We start from the raw sequence: 13,950 nt of genomic DNA on the forward strand, positions 1-13,950 counted from the left end.
TGACAACTAGTAAAGTGAGTATTAGATATCTAACTCAGTGATGAACATTATCATGATTATTTAGTCATATATCTTTAGTCCAGACTTTTTCTTCTTTTAATAAGTCAATAATAAAACTAACATCTTAAAGTCTCTATGTGTTCAATTCCTGTGTCTATCTACCTTTCTCAGACAAGGAAGAATTTATTTATTAACCTCTAAAATCTCAATAGTGGGGTTAGACCCAAGTATATCCAGTATAATGAGGGCTAAGATAAGCATAATAAAGAATAATAGCGCCGGACGCGGTGGGTCACGACTGAAATCCCAGCACTTTGAAAGGCCAAGGCGGGCGGATCATGAGGTCAGGAGATCAAGACCACCCTGGCTAATGCGGTGAAACCCCATCTCTACTGGAAAAAAAAAAAAAAAAAAAAAAAAAAAAGAATAATAGCACAGAGAAGCGTTACCTCATCCAGACTTGGAAGAGTGGAGCTGTCAGAAAATGATTTTTTAAATGTGTACTCAGAACATCTTCTGTTCTCTTTAGCTAGTGCCGTGTGAAAAGCAAAAGCCAGTAGATTGTGAAATTTATTGGGACTGTGTTAGTTATGGAATCAGGCCACTGAAAATAATTTTAAAGTTTGGATCAATATATGTAATTACATCTAAATTAAGAGTTATCAGTTATTCAATAAGTTGTTACTAAATGTATATCATGTGAAGTAAAATTTCTTTGAATAAGTAAGCTATACTCCCAAATGAGGGCCTTCCTTTACATTTACTGTTTCTTCTTCTTAGAATAACATATCCCTGGATATTCATATGACTTGTTCCCTCCTGGGTTTTAGGCTTTTTCTGATCCAGTCTGATTAATATTATTAGGTTGGTGCAAAAATAATTGCAGTTTTTGCCATCACTTCTCACACCAGTACTCTCTCCTCCCCACTTCTCTGCTTTATTTTTTCTTGGAGCTATTATCACCATGTGACAGAAAATAGTCTGCTCAAAACATTTCAAAGTCTCCCCTCTTTCCCACAGAAGAATCCCAAGCTCTCAAGAAGTCCTTCAGAGCCCTCATGATAGGCTCCAGCTCCATTTCATCTCTAATTCCATCTCTTTCCCTTATTCCAGAGTGATTTTAATCTAGGAAAGATAAGAAGAGGTTTGGAAAGAGTTTTGTGCCATGACTTAGGCTTAAAAGAATCTCTCTGACCACTGGGTTGAGAACAGATTGGTAATGGGTGGAAGAACTGTGGCCAAGATTGGAGCTGGGAAACCAGTTACAAGGCTACAGATTTAATCCAGGTGAGAGATGATGATGCTTTGGAACTGGGTGGTATCAGCACCTGGGAAGTGAAGAAAAAGAGTCAGTTCTGGACATATTTTGAAAATAGTATCAACAGGATTTGCTGAGATTGAATTTGGGACTTGATAGGACAAGAAGAGCCATCACTGATTCTAGTGGTCCTGTCTCAGTAACCAGAAAAATGGCATCACACTTACCAAAAGGAGAAGATTGTAGAATGTAGGGTTGGGACTGAGATACAGGAGTACAGTTTGGGACGTGTTGCATTTGAGTTACCTATTTGATATTAACGTGAAGGTCCTGAAGAGGGAGTTGGAAATAGAAGATTACAGTTTGAGAGAAAAGTGGGCAGGAGGTCTAAATTTGGAGTGTTTGGCATAGTTAGTATTTAAATTTTTAGACTGAATAAGATCACAAAGAGGGAGTGTGAATAAAGAAAAGATTAATGGACTCATCCTTGGGGCACTTTGATGGTTGGAGGTCAAAGGGATGAAAAATAGCTGGAAAAGGGCAAAGGAGAATTCAGTGACATGGAGGGGAAAATGCTAATTTTGGTGTCCTAGAAACCAAGAGAGAAGCGTTTCAATGAATAAGAACTGATTAAGAGTGTCAAATACTCCTGATAGGTCAAGTAAGATACATTAGCTAGAATACATTGCCTAGATCACTAGAAATATGTTTGAGAAAATGTTAGGAGGATAAATTAAACTCCTATCTTTTAGCCATATGAAAAGGCAGGGAGAAAAGCATAGGTCAATTTTCAGTGGACAGAAAACTTAGCATCCCAAATAGATAAACAATCATACACACGTAAATATGCACTCATACTTTCTTTTTATATGATGATTACTGTTGATAGATACCTGGCTCTCTTTCTGGCCCACAGTAAAATTGAAGGTGATATATCTGTGGACACAATTCGGGGTATTTCATAGAATCTATCATGAGGAGGGACATGGGGTGGCAAAAAGTTGTTTTGTATTTTACCTACACAAAACTTTCATCAGATAATTTCCAAGTTATTATCTACTCATTGCTGCGTTACATTGTCCCACCCTGGATACCATTGTAGAATTATAGGATATTTTATCATATGGTTTATTTTTATTCCATTGATAAGTGCATCTCATGAAGACATTTTGTAGTTCTCAGAATGACTTATGTGAGAACTCCTAAATAAAAATATTGATAAGGTAATGTCCTTGGACTAAAAGTTCTATTGAGTTTCTTTTTTGATTAGCTTAACCACTGATAACCACTTGTGAGCACACTTTCTCACACTCTATTAATTCTATTATGTTATTCTATTAATGATTCTATTAATGTTACTCTAATACGGTATTAACTTAGAATTTTTTTTCCAACCCACTACTTTCTAAGATATTTTTATAGTAGTTATTAAAAATTGCTGCCTATTTATTTATTTACTGTGAACCCAATTTATTATTAACTTTGCTACATTTAACAAGACATTATTACACCTGTTTGATGTATAAAATATGAACCTAGAATCAAGCACGGGTGTAACTTGTCTAAACATTTGTATTGTCATTGAATTTTGGAAATTTAAATAATTTTAATAAGTCCTTTTTTTTCCCTTTGTCATTCTGCTTCTTTCAAGAACCATCAGATAACTCTATCCTTAAGCATCTCTTCCTGGCAATAACTATATGTTTTCCAATTTGGCTTAGTTATCAAGATTTTGATAGTATTGGATATTTCCCAAATATAGAAAATACTCTCTCTGTTTTCTTGGTGAGAATTAGCTCTTCCCAACGGTATTTTACTGTGTTGTATGAAAGGAGAGAAAGCTAAGGCTAGCAGTAGCACTCCCCTTGACAAGAATGGAAGAGGCCCTCGGGCCTGACAACACACAAGATTATTAAGGCATTGACACCTGCTTCCAAGGACGTTTTATTAAGTACCTTCTAGTGCATTTGTTTGTATTCTTTAATTATTGTGTCTATTGTGGATCCCTAACTAGGCTTTAAACTCTTGAGAATCAGTATCATAAAACAAAATAGTAAAACAACAGCAACAAGGATTAATTTTTCAAACATACAGGGAATTTCATACCTCACAAGAATATTGTCACCTTGAGAGTGTCTTACATTTATTTCAATGACAGAGCTTTAAAAAAAAGTCTTTGTAACTATTTTTGGAATTGTCTGTACTGCTATTTGGAGTAAAATGAGTAAATCTTTTATTTATGAGCTATATTTTTTTCTGAAATACACCCCTAAAATATTATCTAAGTGAATTCCCTTTTGCACATCTCATTGACCTCTGGAAGACATTTGAGAGTCTCCTTAAAACAAATGTATCCTCAAATAATATTTTTGCTAAAGTTGAACCTAAATCTGCTGGAATCTGTAAAACTATCAATTTGGAGAAAACCAAAGGGACAGAGAAACATGTCAAATATGGCCATGGAAATGCAATCTATAAAATCAAGGCTAAAAAAAAAAATCTCAGAATAAAAAAATCTAAATTTTTCAAAAAATAATCTCTTGTTCTAACTTCTCTGGCCATTGTCTTTCATAAAGTTGCTTTACTGTAAGTGTGAAGATTTATCAGAGTATAAGCCAAGTGCAAAAAGTTAATTAAATTAGATAATTGTAAAGAGCTCAATTACGTTCAGCTGGCAAGTGGTATTATTTAATTCAGACCCCTTTGTTGTCATTCACTTCAAGTCTGTCTATACCAGGGTCTCCTCCTGTGCTCCATCTTTGCTGCATTGAACTGAATTGGCTTTGTGGTCTTAGTCCCAGGGGCATATTGAGTTCACTTCCTCCATCTGTTTTCTTGTTCTTTTGCAGGGCTGTAGATAACAGCTGACTCTTCTTAAGTTTACTAATTATACTTCTTTGGTATCATAGATTGCTCTCCTTGACTTAACTTTTTGGTTTTCCACTTTACAAACTTCCTTCTTTTTTTTTTCTTTATTATTATTATTATTATTATTATTATTATTATACTTTAAGTTCTAGGGTACATGTGTATAACATGCAGGTTTGTTACATATGTATACTTGTGCCATGTTGGTGTGCTGAACCCATCAACTCGTCATTTACATCAGGTATAACTACCAGTGCAATCCCTCCCCACTCCCCCCTCCCCGTGATAGGCCCCGGTGTGTGATGTTCCCCTTCCTGAGTCCAAGTGATCTCATTGTTCAGTTCTCACCTATGAGTGAGAACATGCGGTGTTTGGTTTTCTGTTCTTGTGATAGTTTGCTGAGAATAATGGTTTCCAGCTCCATCCATGTCCCTACGAAGGACACAAACTCATCCTTTTTTATGGCTGCATAGTATTCCATGGTGTATATGTGCCACATTTTCTTAATCCAGTCTGTCACTGATGGACATTTGGGTAGATTCCAAGTCTTTGCTATTGTGAATAGTGCTGCAATAAACATCCCTGTCTTGTGCCAGTTTTCAAAGGGAATTTTTCCAGTTTTTGCCCATTCAGTATGATATTGGCTGTGGGTTTGTCATAAATAGCTCTTATTATTTTGAGATATGTTCCATCAATACCAAATTTATTGAGCGCTTTTAGCATGAAGGTCTGTTGAATTTTGTCAAAGGCCTTTTCTGCATCTATTGAGATAACCATGTGGTTTTTGTCTTTGGTTCTGTTTATATGCTGGATTACGTTTATTGATTTGCATATGTTGAACCAGCCTTGCATCCCAGGGATGAAGCCCACTTGATCATGGTGGATAAGCTTTTTGATGTGCTGCTGGATTCAGTTTGCCAGTATTTTATTGAGGATTTTTGCATTGATGTTCATCAGGGATATTGGTCTAAAATTCTTTTTTTTTTTTGTGTCTCTGCCAGGCTTTGGTATCAGGATGATGTTGGCCTCATAAAATGAGTTAGGGAGGATTCCCTCTTTTTCTATTGATTGGAATAGTTTCTGAAGGAATGGTACCAGCTCCTCCTTGTACCTCTGGTAGAATTCAGCTGTGAATCCATCTGGTCCTGGACTGTTTTTGGTTGGTAGGCTATTAATTATTGCCTCAATTTCAGAGCCTGCTATTGATCTATTCAGGGATTCAGCTTCTTCCTGGTTTAGTCTTGGGAGAGTGTAAGTGTCCAGGAAATTATCCATTTCTTCTAGATTTTCTAGTTGATTTGCGTAGAGGTGTTTATAGTATTCTCTGATGGTAGTTTGTATTTCTGTGGGGTCGGTGGTGATATCCCCTTTATCATTTTTTATTGCGTCTATTTGATTCTTCTCTCTTTTCTTCTTTATTAGTCTTGCTAGCTGTCTATCAATTTTGTTGATCTTTTCAAAAAACCAACTCCTGGATTCATTGATTTTTTGGAGGGTTTTTTGTGTCTCTATCTCCTTCAGTTCTGCTCTGATCTTAGTTATTTCTTGCCTTCTGCTAGCTTTTGAATGTGTTTGCTCTTGCTTCTCTAGTTCTTTTAATTGTGATGTTAGAGTATCAATTTTAGATCTTTCCAGCTTTCTCTTGTGGGCATTTAGTGCTATAAATTTCCCTCTACACACTGCTTTAAATGTGTCCCAGAGATTCTGGTATGTTGTATCTTTGTTCTCATTGGTTTCAAAGAACATCTTTATTTCTGCCTTCATTTCGTTATGTACCCAGTAGTCATTCAGGAGCAGGTTGTTCAGTTTCCATGTAGTTGAGCGGTTTTGATTGAGTTTCTTAGTCCTGAGTTCTAGTTTGATTTCACTGTGGTCTGAGAGACAGTTTGTTATAATTTCTGTTCTTCTACATTTGCTGATGAGTGCTTTACTTCCAATTATGTGGTCAATTTTGGAATAAGTGTGATGTGGTGCTGAGAAGAATGTATATTCTGTTGACTTGGGGTGGAGAGTTCTATAGATGTCTATTAGGTCTGCTTGCTGCAGAGATGAGTTCAATTCCTGGATATCCTTGTTAACTTTCTGTCTCGTTGATCTGTCTAATGTTGACAGTGGAGTGTTGAAGTCTCCCATTATTATTGTATGGGAGTCTAAGTCTCTTTGTAAGTCTCTAAGGACTTGCTTTATGAATCTGGGTGCTCCTGTATTGGGGGCATATATATTTAGGATAGTTAGCTCTTCCTGTTGAATCGATCCCTTTACCATTATGTAATGGCCTTCTTTGTCTCTTTTGATCTTTGATGGTTTAAAGTCTGTTTTATCAGAGACTAGGATTGCAACCCCTGCTTTTTTTTGTTCTCCATTTGCTTGGTAGATCTTCCTCCATCCCTTTATTTTGAGCCTATGTATGTCTCTGCATGTGAGATGGGTCTCCTGAATACAGCAAACTGATGGGTCCTGACTCTTTATCCAGTTTGCCAGTCTGTGTCTTTTAATTGGAGCATTTAGTCCATTAACATTTAAGGTTAATATTGTTATGTGTGAACTTGATCCTGCCATTATGATATTAACTGGTTATTTTGCTTGTTAGTTGATGCAGTTTCTTCCTAGCCTTGATGGTCTTTACATTTTGGCATGTTTTTGCAATGACTGGTACCTGTTGTTCCTTTCCATGTTTAGTGCTTCCTTTAGGGTCTCTTGTAAGGCAGGCCTGGTGGTGACAAAATCTTTAAGCATTTGCTTATCTGTAAAGGATTTTATTTCTCCTTCACTTATGAAACTTAGTTTGGCTGGATATGAAATTCTGGGTTTAAAATTCTTTTCTTTAAGAATGTTGAATATTGGCCCCTACACTCTTCTGGCTTGTAGAGTTTCTGCTAAGAGATCTGCTATTAGTCTGATGGACTTCCCTTTGTGGGTAACCTGACCTTTCTCTCTGGCTGCCCTTAAGATTTTTTCCTTCATTTCAACTTTGGTGAATCTGGCAATTATGTGTCTTGGAGTTGCTCTTCTCGAGGAGTATCACTGTGGCGTTCTCTGTATTTCCTGAATTTGAATATTGGTCTGCCCTACTAGGTTGGGGAAGTTCTCCTGGATGATATCCTGAAGAGTATTTTCCAACTTGGTTCCATTTTCCCCCTCACTTTCAGGCACCCCAATCAGATGTAGAATTGGTCTTTTTACATAATCCCATACTTCTTGCAGGCTTTGTTCATTTCTTTTTTTCTTTTTTCTTTAGATTTCTCTTCTCGCTTCATTTCATTCATTTGATCCTCAATCGCTGATACTCTTTCTTCCAGTTGATCGAGTCGGTTACTGAAGCTTGTGCATTTGTCGCATATTTCTCATGTCATGGTTTTCATCTCTGTCATTTTGTTTATGACCTTCTCTGCAGTAATTATTCTAGCTATCAATTCTTCCACTCTTTTTTCAAGATTTTTAGTTTCTTTGCGCTGGGTACATAATTCCTCCTTTAGCTCTGAGAAGTTTGATGGACTGAAGCCTTCTTCTCTCATCAAAGTCATTCTCCATCCAGCTTTGATCCGTTGCTGGCGATGAGCTGCGCTCCTTTGCAGGGGGAGATGCGCTCTTATTTTTTGAATTTCCAGCTTTTCTGCCCTGCTTTTTCCCCATCTTTGTGGTTTTATTTGCCTCTGGTCTTTGATGATGGTGATGTACTGATGGGGTTTTGGTGTAGGTGTCCTTCCTGTTTGATAGTTTTCCTTCTAACAGTCAGGACCCTCAGCTGTAGGTCTGTTGGAGATTGCTTGAGGTCCACTCCAGACCCTGTTTGCCTGGGTATCAGCAGCAGAGGCTGCAGAAGATAGAATATTGCTGAACAGCAAGTGTACCTGTCTGATTCTTGCTTTGGAAGCTTCCTCTCAGGGGTGTACTCCACTGTGGGAGGTGTGGGGTGTCAGTCTGCCCCTAGTGGGGGATGTCTCCCAGTTAGGCTACTCAGGGGTCAGGGACCCACTTGAGCAGGCAGTCTGTCCCTTCTCAGATCTCAACCTCCATGTTGGGAGATCCACTGCTCTCTTCAAAGCTGTCAGACAGAGTCGTTTGCATCTGCAGAGGTTTCTGCTGCTTTTGTTGTTGTTGTTGTTTAGCTGTGCCCTGTCCCCAGAGGTGGAATCTACAGAGACGGGCAGGCTTCCTTGAGCTGCTGTGAGCTCCACCCAGTTCGAGCTTCCCAGCGGCTTTGTTTACCTACTTAAGCCTCAGCAATGGCAGGCGCCCCTCCCCCAGCCTTGCTGCTGCCTTGTGGTTACATTGCAGACTGCTGTGCTAACAATGAGGGAGGCTCCGTGGGCGCGGGACCCTCCCGGCCAGGTGTGGGATATAATCTGGTGTGCCCATTTGCTTAAAGCACAGTATTGGGGTGGGAGTTACCCGATTTTCCAGGTGTTGTGTGTCTCAGTTCCCCTGGCTAGGAAAAGCGATTCCCTTCCCCCTTATGCTTCCCAGGTGATACGATGTCTCGCCCTGCTTCAGCTCTGGCTGGTTGGGCTGCAGCAGCTCACCAGCACCGATTGTCCAGCACTCCCTAGTGAGATGAACCCGGTACCTCTGTTGAAAATGTGGAAATCACCTGTCTTCTGTGTCGCTGGCCCTGGGAGCTGGAGACTGGAGCTGTTCCTATTCGGCCATCTGGCTCTGTCCCCTTCTTCTTTTTACTATGCAAAAATATTGGGGTGCACACCATGTGATTGGAGTTAGAGATAGAGTTGAAGGAAGTTACATGCTCCCTACCTTCAAAGGGCTCTATGTCTGTTATACTGTCCCTTGCAGATTCTGAGAAATTTACTACTGCTTATCTTCATTCACTTGTCACTTCACTCTCTGAAAGAGTTGCATGCTTCTGAACTATAAGATTTTATTCTGTGCTTCTACTTTGGATCATTTATAAGATGTTAGATAAAAATGACCCCAGAATTATTCATGAAAAGCTCCAGTCTTTGCCCTTTGCCATAAATAGAAGTAATCGATTCTCTCTACCAGCAATTTGCTTTTTAGAAGACACTTATTATCTGATCAAATGACTTTTTCTTTTCCCCAATCTCTTTTGGACTCATTGTTTAAAACAATCTTTAACGCAATTTAACCTAAGCCTTTTCAATCTACCTTTATTCATATGTACCCCAGCTTGGATATGCCCCTCCACTCTTGACAGCCATAACAAAATATTTAATTTTCTTTACAATGGCAAACATAATACAAAAAAAATTGTGAAAAGTAAGGAAAATAAAGATTTAAAGTAGAGAACTATAGTAACCCATAACCCCAGATGTTTATTCTTTTATCCACACTCCCTCAAAGGACTAAGTGATCATCCCATTGTAATCCTACCAAACTCCTATTTGTTTGGTTGCTTCAAGACTGTTATTCTTTGTTATTGATCTTACCAGCTTGCTTAGTATGGAAGCATAGGTGAGACCTACAGTTCTACGTTCATAAAAATCCTTCAGGAATTCTTTTCACATACAACACAAGAAAATATTCACTCTTCAAGTCAAGGAAGTGAGGGAGCTTTACACATTTGTGCTTCAGAATTAACTGGGCTATATATTTAAATTATAAAGATGTTTGCAACATCATTTGTGAGCTAGATTTGGGGATATGATATTCTAAATAGGCAGAGTAGTAAACAACATGCCTCTGGAAGTAAACTGCTTTTGTCTCTGTTAAAAGACCATTTTTTAATTTTTTTTGTGATCTTTTTTCCTTTTGCTTTTGCTATTGCTTCAGAAAGTCATGAGCATGACCTCGTATTCACCTCTGCATTTGCGTACTCCTTTCTAATATCTATCCATGCTGATTATCTTCTTTGAAAAAAGTCTTTGGAATTGTGAGGTCAAATACAAGCTAATGTCAAACAAGCCCCTTTGTAACCTCTGGGCAATAAAACGGTTGATACTTACTAGACAATGTTGACATGTTAAATTAGCTATTTGAGAATAGCTGGTGTTTGTGAACCAAAAAAAAATGCTTATAATAAAATCCCTGTTTAGGGGCAGGTCTTTAAAATTCTATCTAAATTAGGAATTGGTCACCAGCGCTATTAATGATCACTTTCTGCTGGGAAATAATTGTAATTTCACAGTTTATAATGGATTTTACAGTTGAGAGTATTTAAATATGAGACGAGACACCAGACCTGGTTGCTTTTGTGATTCTGATTATTACTATTATCATTTAATTCTTTCTGGTCAACATTTATTGGGATCAGTTGATAGATTTTTGTTTTTTAACCAAATTTCCTTTGTTTTCCCAAATGCTAATATTCAAAGGTTTTGTGTCTATTAATTCAGAAAACATACTTTGCTTTAGAGTTTTAAAATCAATAACTTATTTTGTAGGAGTTTAAATTCTGATAATAACTTTCATGATTTTAATCAATTAAATATGAATTATAAATAGTATTTCTACAGAATAAAAAGCATCTGGAGAAATATTGGTAAAAGGAAACTGAAGTACAGGAAAAACAACAGAGGCTTTGAGAACTTTGAGTAAGTTCAAGGTTGTAAACTTAGCTGAATTACATACTGGGGGCTCAGAAGTCTCACATGTTAATTCTAGGCCCCTGTCTAAAAATTTGGAAAGGCTCTTTAGAGAATGGAAATATTCCAGAAAGCTGCAAACAGGCAGATGAAGTTACCCATTCCATAAACTCCAGAGTATTGGTGACTTTGATGTTCACTATGGGCAATATATTGATTGATTAATTTTTTTATTCAGGCATTTAGTCATTCAGTGATTATTTATACCAATGTGCCAGATATGGTATTAGGTGTTAGGAATGCAGTAGTAAACAGAAAACTAACCTGAACTTTAATGAGTTTATGATCCAGAGATTACATACAAGTAAATAGGCAGTTAATGCAGAAGCAAATAGTACAAAATGGGATTCCAAAGAGTATCAAGTAAAAGATTTTAATTTCTTACCAGAAGATCCACTAAAAAATGAAAATTAAGATGTGAAGGTATATGTGTGGGGGAAGGCAGTACAGAAGTGTGGAGGGGACAGGGAGCTGAGAGAGCTTTTCAGAAGAAAACGATGGCATAGGCCAACATCTGAAGGCAAAAAAAGATCATGACGGCCGTGCGCGGTGGCTCAAGCCTGTAATCCCAGCACTTTGGGAGGCGGAGACGGGCGGATCACGAGGTCAGGAGATCGAGACCATCCTGGCTAACACGGTGAAACCCCGTCTCTACTAAAAATACAAAAAAAAAAAACCTAGCCGGGCGAGGTGGCGGGCGCCTGTAGTCCCAGCTACTCCGGAGGCTGAGGCAGGAGAATGGCCTAAACCCGGGAGGCGGAGCTTGCAGTGAGCTGAGATCCGGCCACTGCACTCCAGCCCGGGCAACAGAGCAAGACTCCGTCTCAAAAAAAAAAAAAAAAAAAAAAAGATAATGACGTAGTTGAGAGGCATATTAGAGATTCAGGAAAGATTCTAGAACAGCTTATTGAAGTGGATCAGCATGGGTTTCCAAAAAATAAATCAAGTCAAATTGTCACATTTTTTTCCTTCTTTACTTTCTTGCTTTCCTCTCTTCCTACCCTCCTACCTTCCTTCTTTCCTTCCTTCCTTTCTCTCTCTCTTGATTTTCCTTTCTTTATGTACTTTAAACAAATATTTTGTAACTACTACTCTAAATGGATAAGGACAAGGCAATTGATATATCACTTGGGGAACTCAACAAGGCAATTTACACTAAATCTTTATTGACACTCTTGTGAATCATATAGTTCATTAACTTTACTAAAAAGGTATTGGCTAATAAAGGCATTTTCTAGTGACTTAGCTTAAGGTTCTTTCTTTAGTCCTGTGTAGTTGAGTCTATTCAAAATTTGAGTCAAGATTTGGAGACTCTTTTTCAGGTTTAGGAATGATACAAAAATACATTGAATGATTGAATTGGGATGTAGAAGATCTTAGGGTGAAATTATGAATCAAACGTGACAAGATAAATTATGACAAATTTTTTTTCTGATTATAACAGTAATAAGTATTGTAAAAAACTAGGAGCCATATTACAAAAAGTTATATGCCAGTCCTAATACACATACATTAAATAACCTAACATAACTTATTGTTTTCTAGTACCTTGAAACAATAAATTTTAAAACAATAGAACTTTTTTATCCTGTGTATTGTTATACATACACTTTGTAACATATTGGAATATTATTTTATTGCACTATTTTCTGATTATCATCTTTCCAGGTTAATAAATTTATGTGTCATTCAACATCATGGTGACTACATAGTATTCCACTAGGTAGATACACTATAATTAACAATGGACTCCGCACAAACATTTAGTAGATTGGTATGTGTTATCATGATCAAGAAGGTTTTGATAATACCTGTGTGTATTAGTCTCTATATACTTGCCTGTATATATATTCAATTTCTAGAAATGGAAATGCAGGGTCAAATGGCAAACTTTTTCAAAATCTGGTATACACTGCTAAATCAGCAAGATAACATTTTACAACCATACCTACAAAACTCCGAGAACAAGCAAAGCAGGTTGAGAAACACAACTTTTGAAAAATCTTAAAGGATTTTAGGTGATATTATTATAATGCAATGTGTCTGCATTGGTAGCTTTTTGCACTTCATAATTGTAGCAGAACCTACCTCAAGAGACATTTGGAAACGTGAAGGGAGAGTTTTGATTGTAAAAATGACTGCGGAATATTGCAAACATTTAGGAGTAGCCAGTGCAGAGTAGGAAACAACGCAGCAGTAGCCAACACAGAGTACAGCACAATGAATTTGTCCACATAAATGCCAATAATACATACTATTTTTGAAAACACTGAGCACCCGTGCTTATAGGCTGTAGTAATACAATAGTGTTTAGGTATGGAGGAATAACACAAATATATTAACTTATTTACAATATATGTTTTTAATTTTATGTCCTCCAGTTTAAGATGTGAATTAGATAAGTTTATTTTTATGTACCAATTCTTTTCAATTATTAGCAACAGCCAAGAAAGCAGGAGTGAAAAGCACTCAGAAACCATGTCCAGGCTTGGAATGTGCTAATTAGTTCATGCCGGTCTGGTTTGTTAGACGGGGGACACATTATATTTCTGCTAAATATTTGTTGTTACCAATTTGTTTAACTATATTCTGTAAGAAAGAATGACCAGAATTCAAAACTATGTCACGATTCCTTGCATATACGCTGTTTTGTCAAAATTTCTTTTAAAGTGAAGCATTCAAAATGGAGTGCAAGATTTTCAGGTTGTTTATGGGCTGAATTGTGTTCCTCCTAAATTTATCTGTTGAAGCTCTAGCCCTTAATATCACAGAATGTGAATGCATTTGAAGATAAAACCTTAAAGCAGTGATTAAGTTCAAATGAGGTGATTAGGTTGTGCTCAAATCTAATCTCACTAGTGTCCTTATAAGAGGAAATTTGTACACACAAAGACCAGGGATTCATGTACACAAAGGAAAGATCATGTGAGGACATGGTAAGGAATGGACCATCTTCAAGTCAAGAAGAGAGGCCTCAGGAGATACCAACCTACCACACCTTGATCATGGACTTCCAGCCTCCAGAACTGTGGGAAAATAAGATTCTGTTATTTAAGCCACCAAGTCTGTGATATTTTGTTATGGTAGCCCTAGCAAACCAGTACAATGTCTTTATTAATACTTCACTAGATAAACTTAATTATAAATTTTTATTATGATACAATAAAGGTACAATGCATTTTGAATTGTATCATTATTGGGATCACCATTACATATACTGTAGTAAAAGAAATTAAAGAAATAACCCCTAAAGTATCTTCAAGG

The 13,950-nt window shown here is 37.2% G+C and overlaps 1 non-coding gene across 1 annotated transcript; it reads left to right on the forward strand.

The window, feature by feature from the left end:
* Window positions 1-3,076: 3,076 nt before the first annotated feature.
* Window positions 3,077-3,207, forward strand: LOC111545428. The gene has a single exon (XR_002732452.1). It is a non-coding gene; the product is annotated as a U6atac minor spliceosomal RNA (small nuclear RNA).
* Window positions 3,208-13,950: the final 10,743 nt, after the last annotated feature.

Source organism: Piliocolobus tephrosceles, unplaced genomic scaffold, assembly GCF_002776525.5.
Source record: "Piliocolobus tephrosceles isolate RC106 unplaced genomic scaffold, ASM277652v3 unscaffolded_19, whole genome shotgun sequence".
NCBI lineage: Eukaryota > Metazoa > Chordata > Mammalia > Primates > Cercopithecidae > Piliocolobus > Piliocolobus tephrosceles.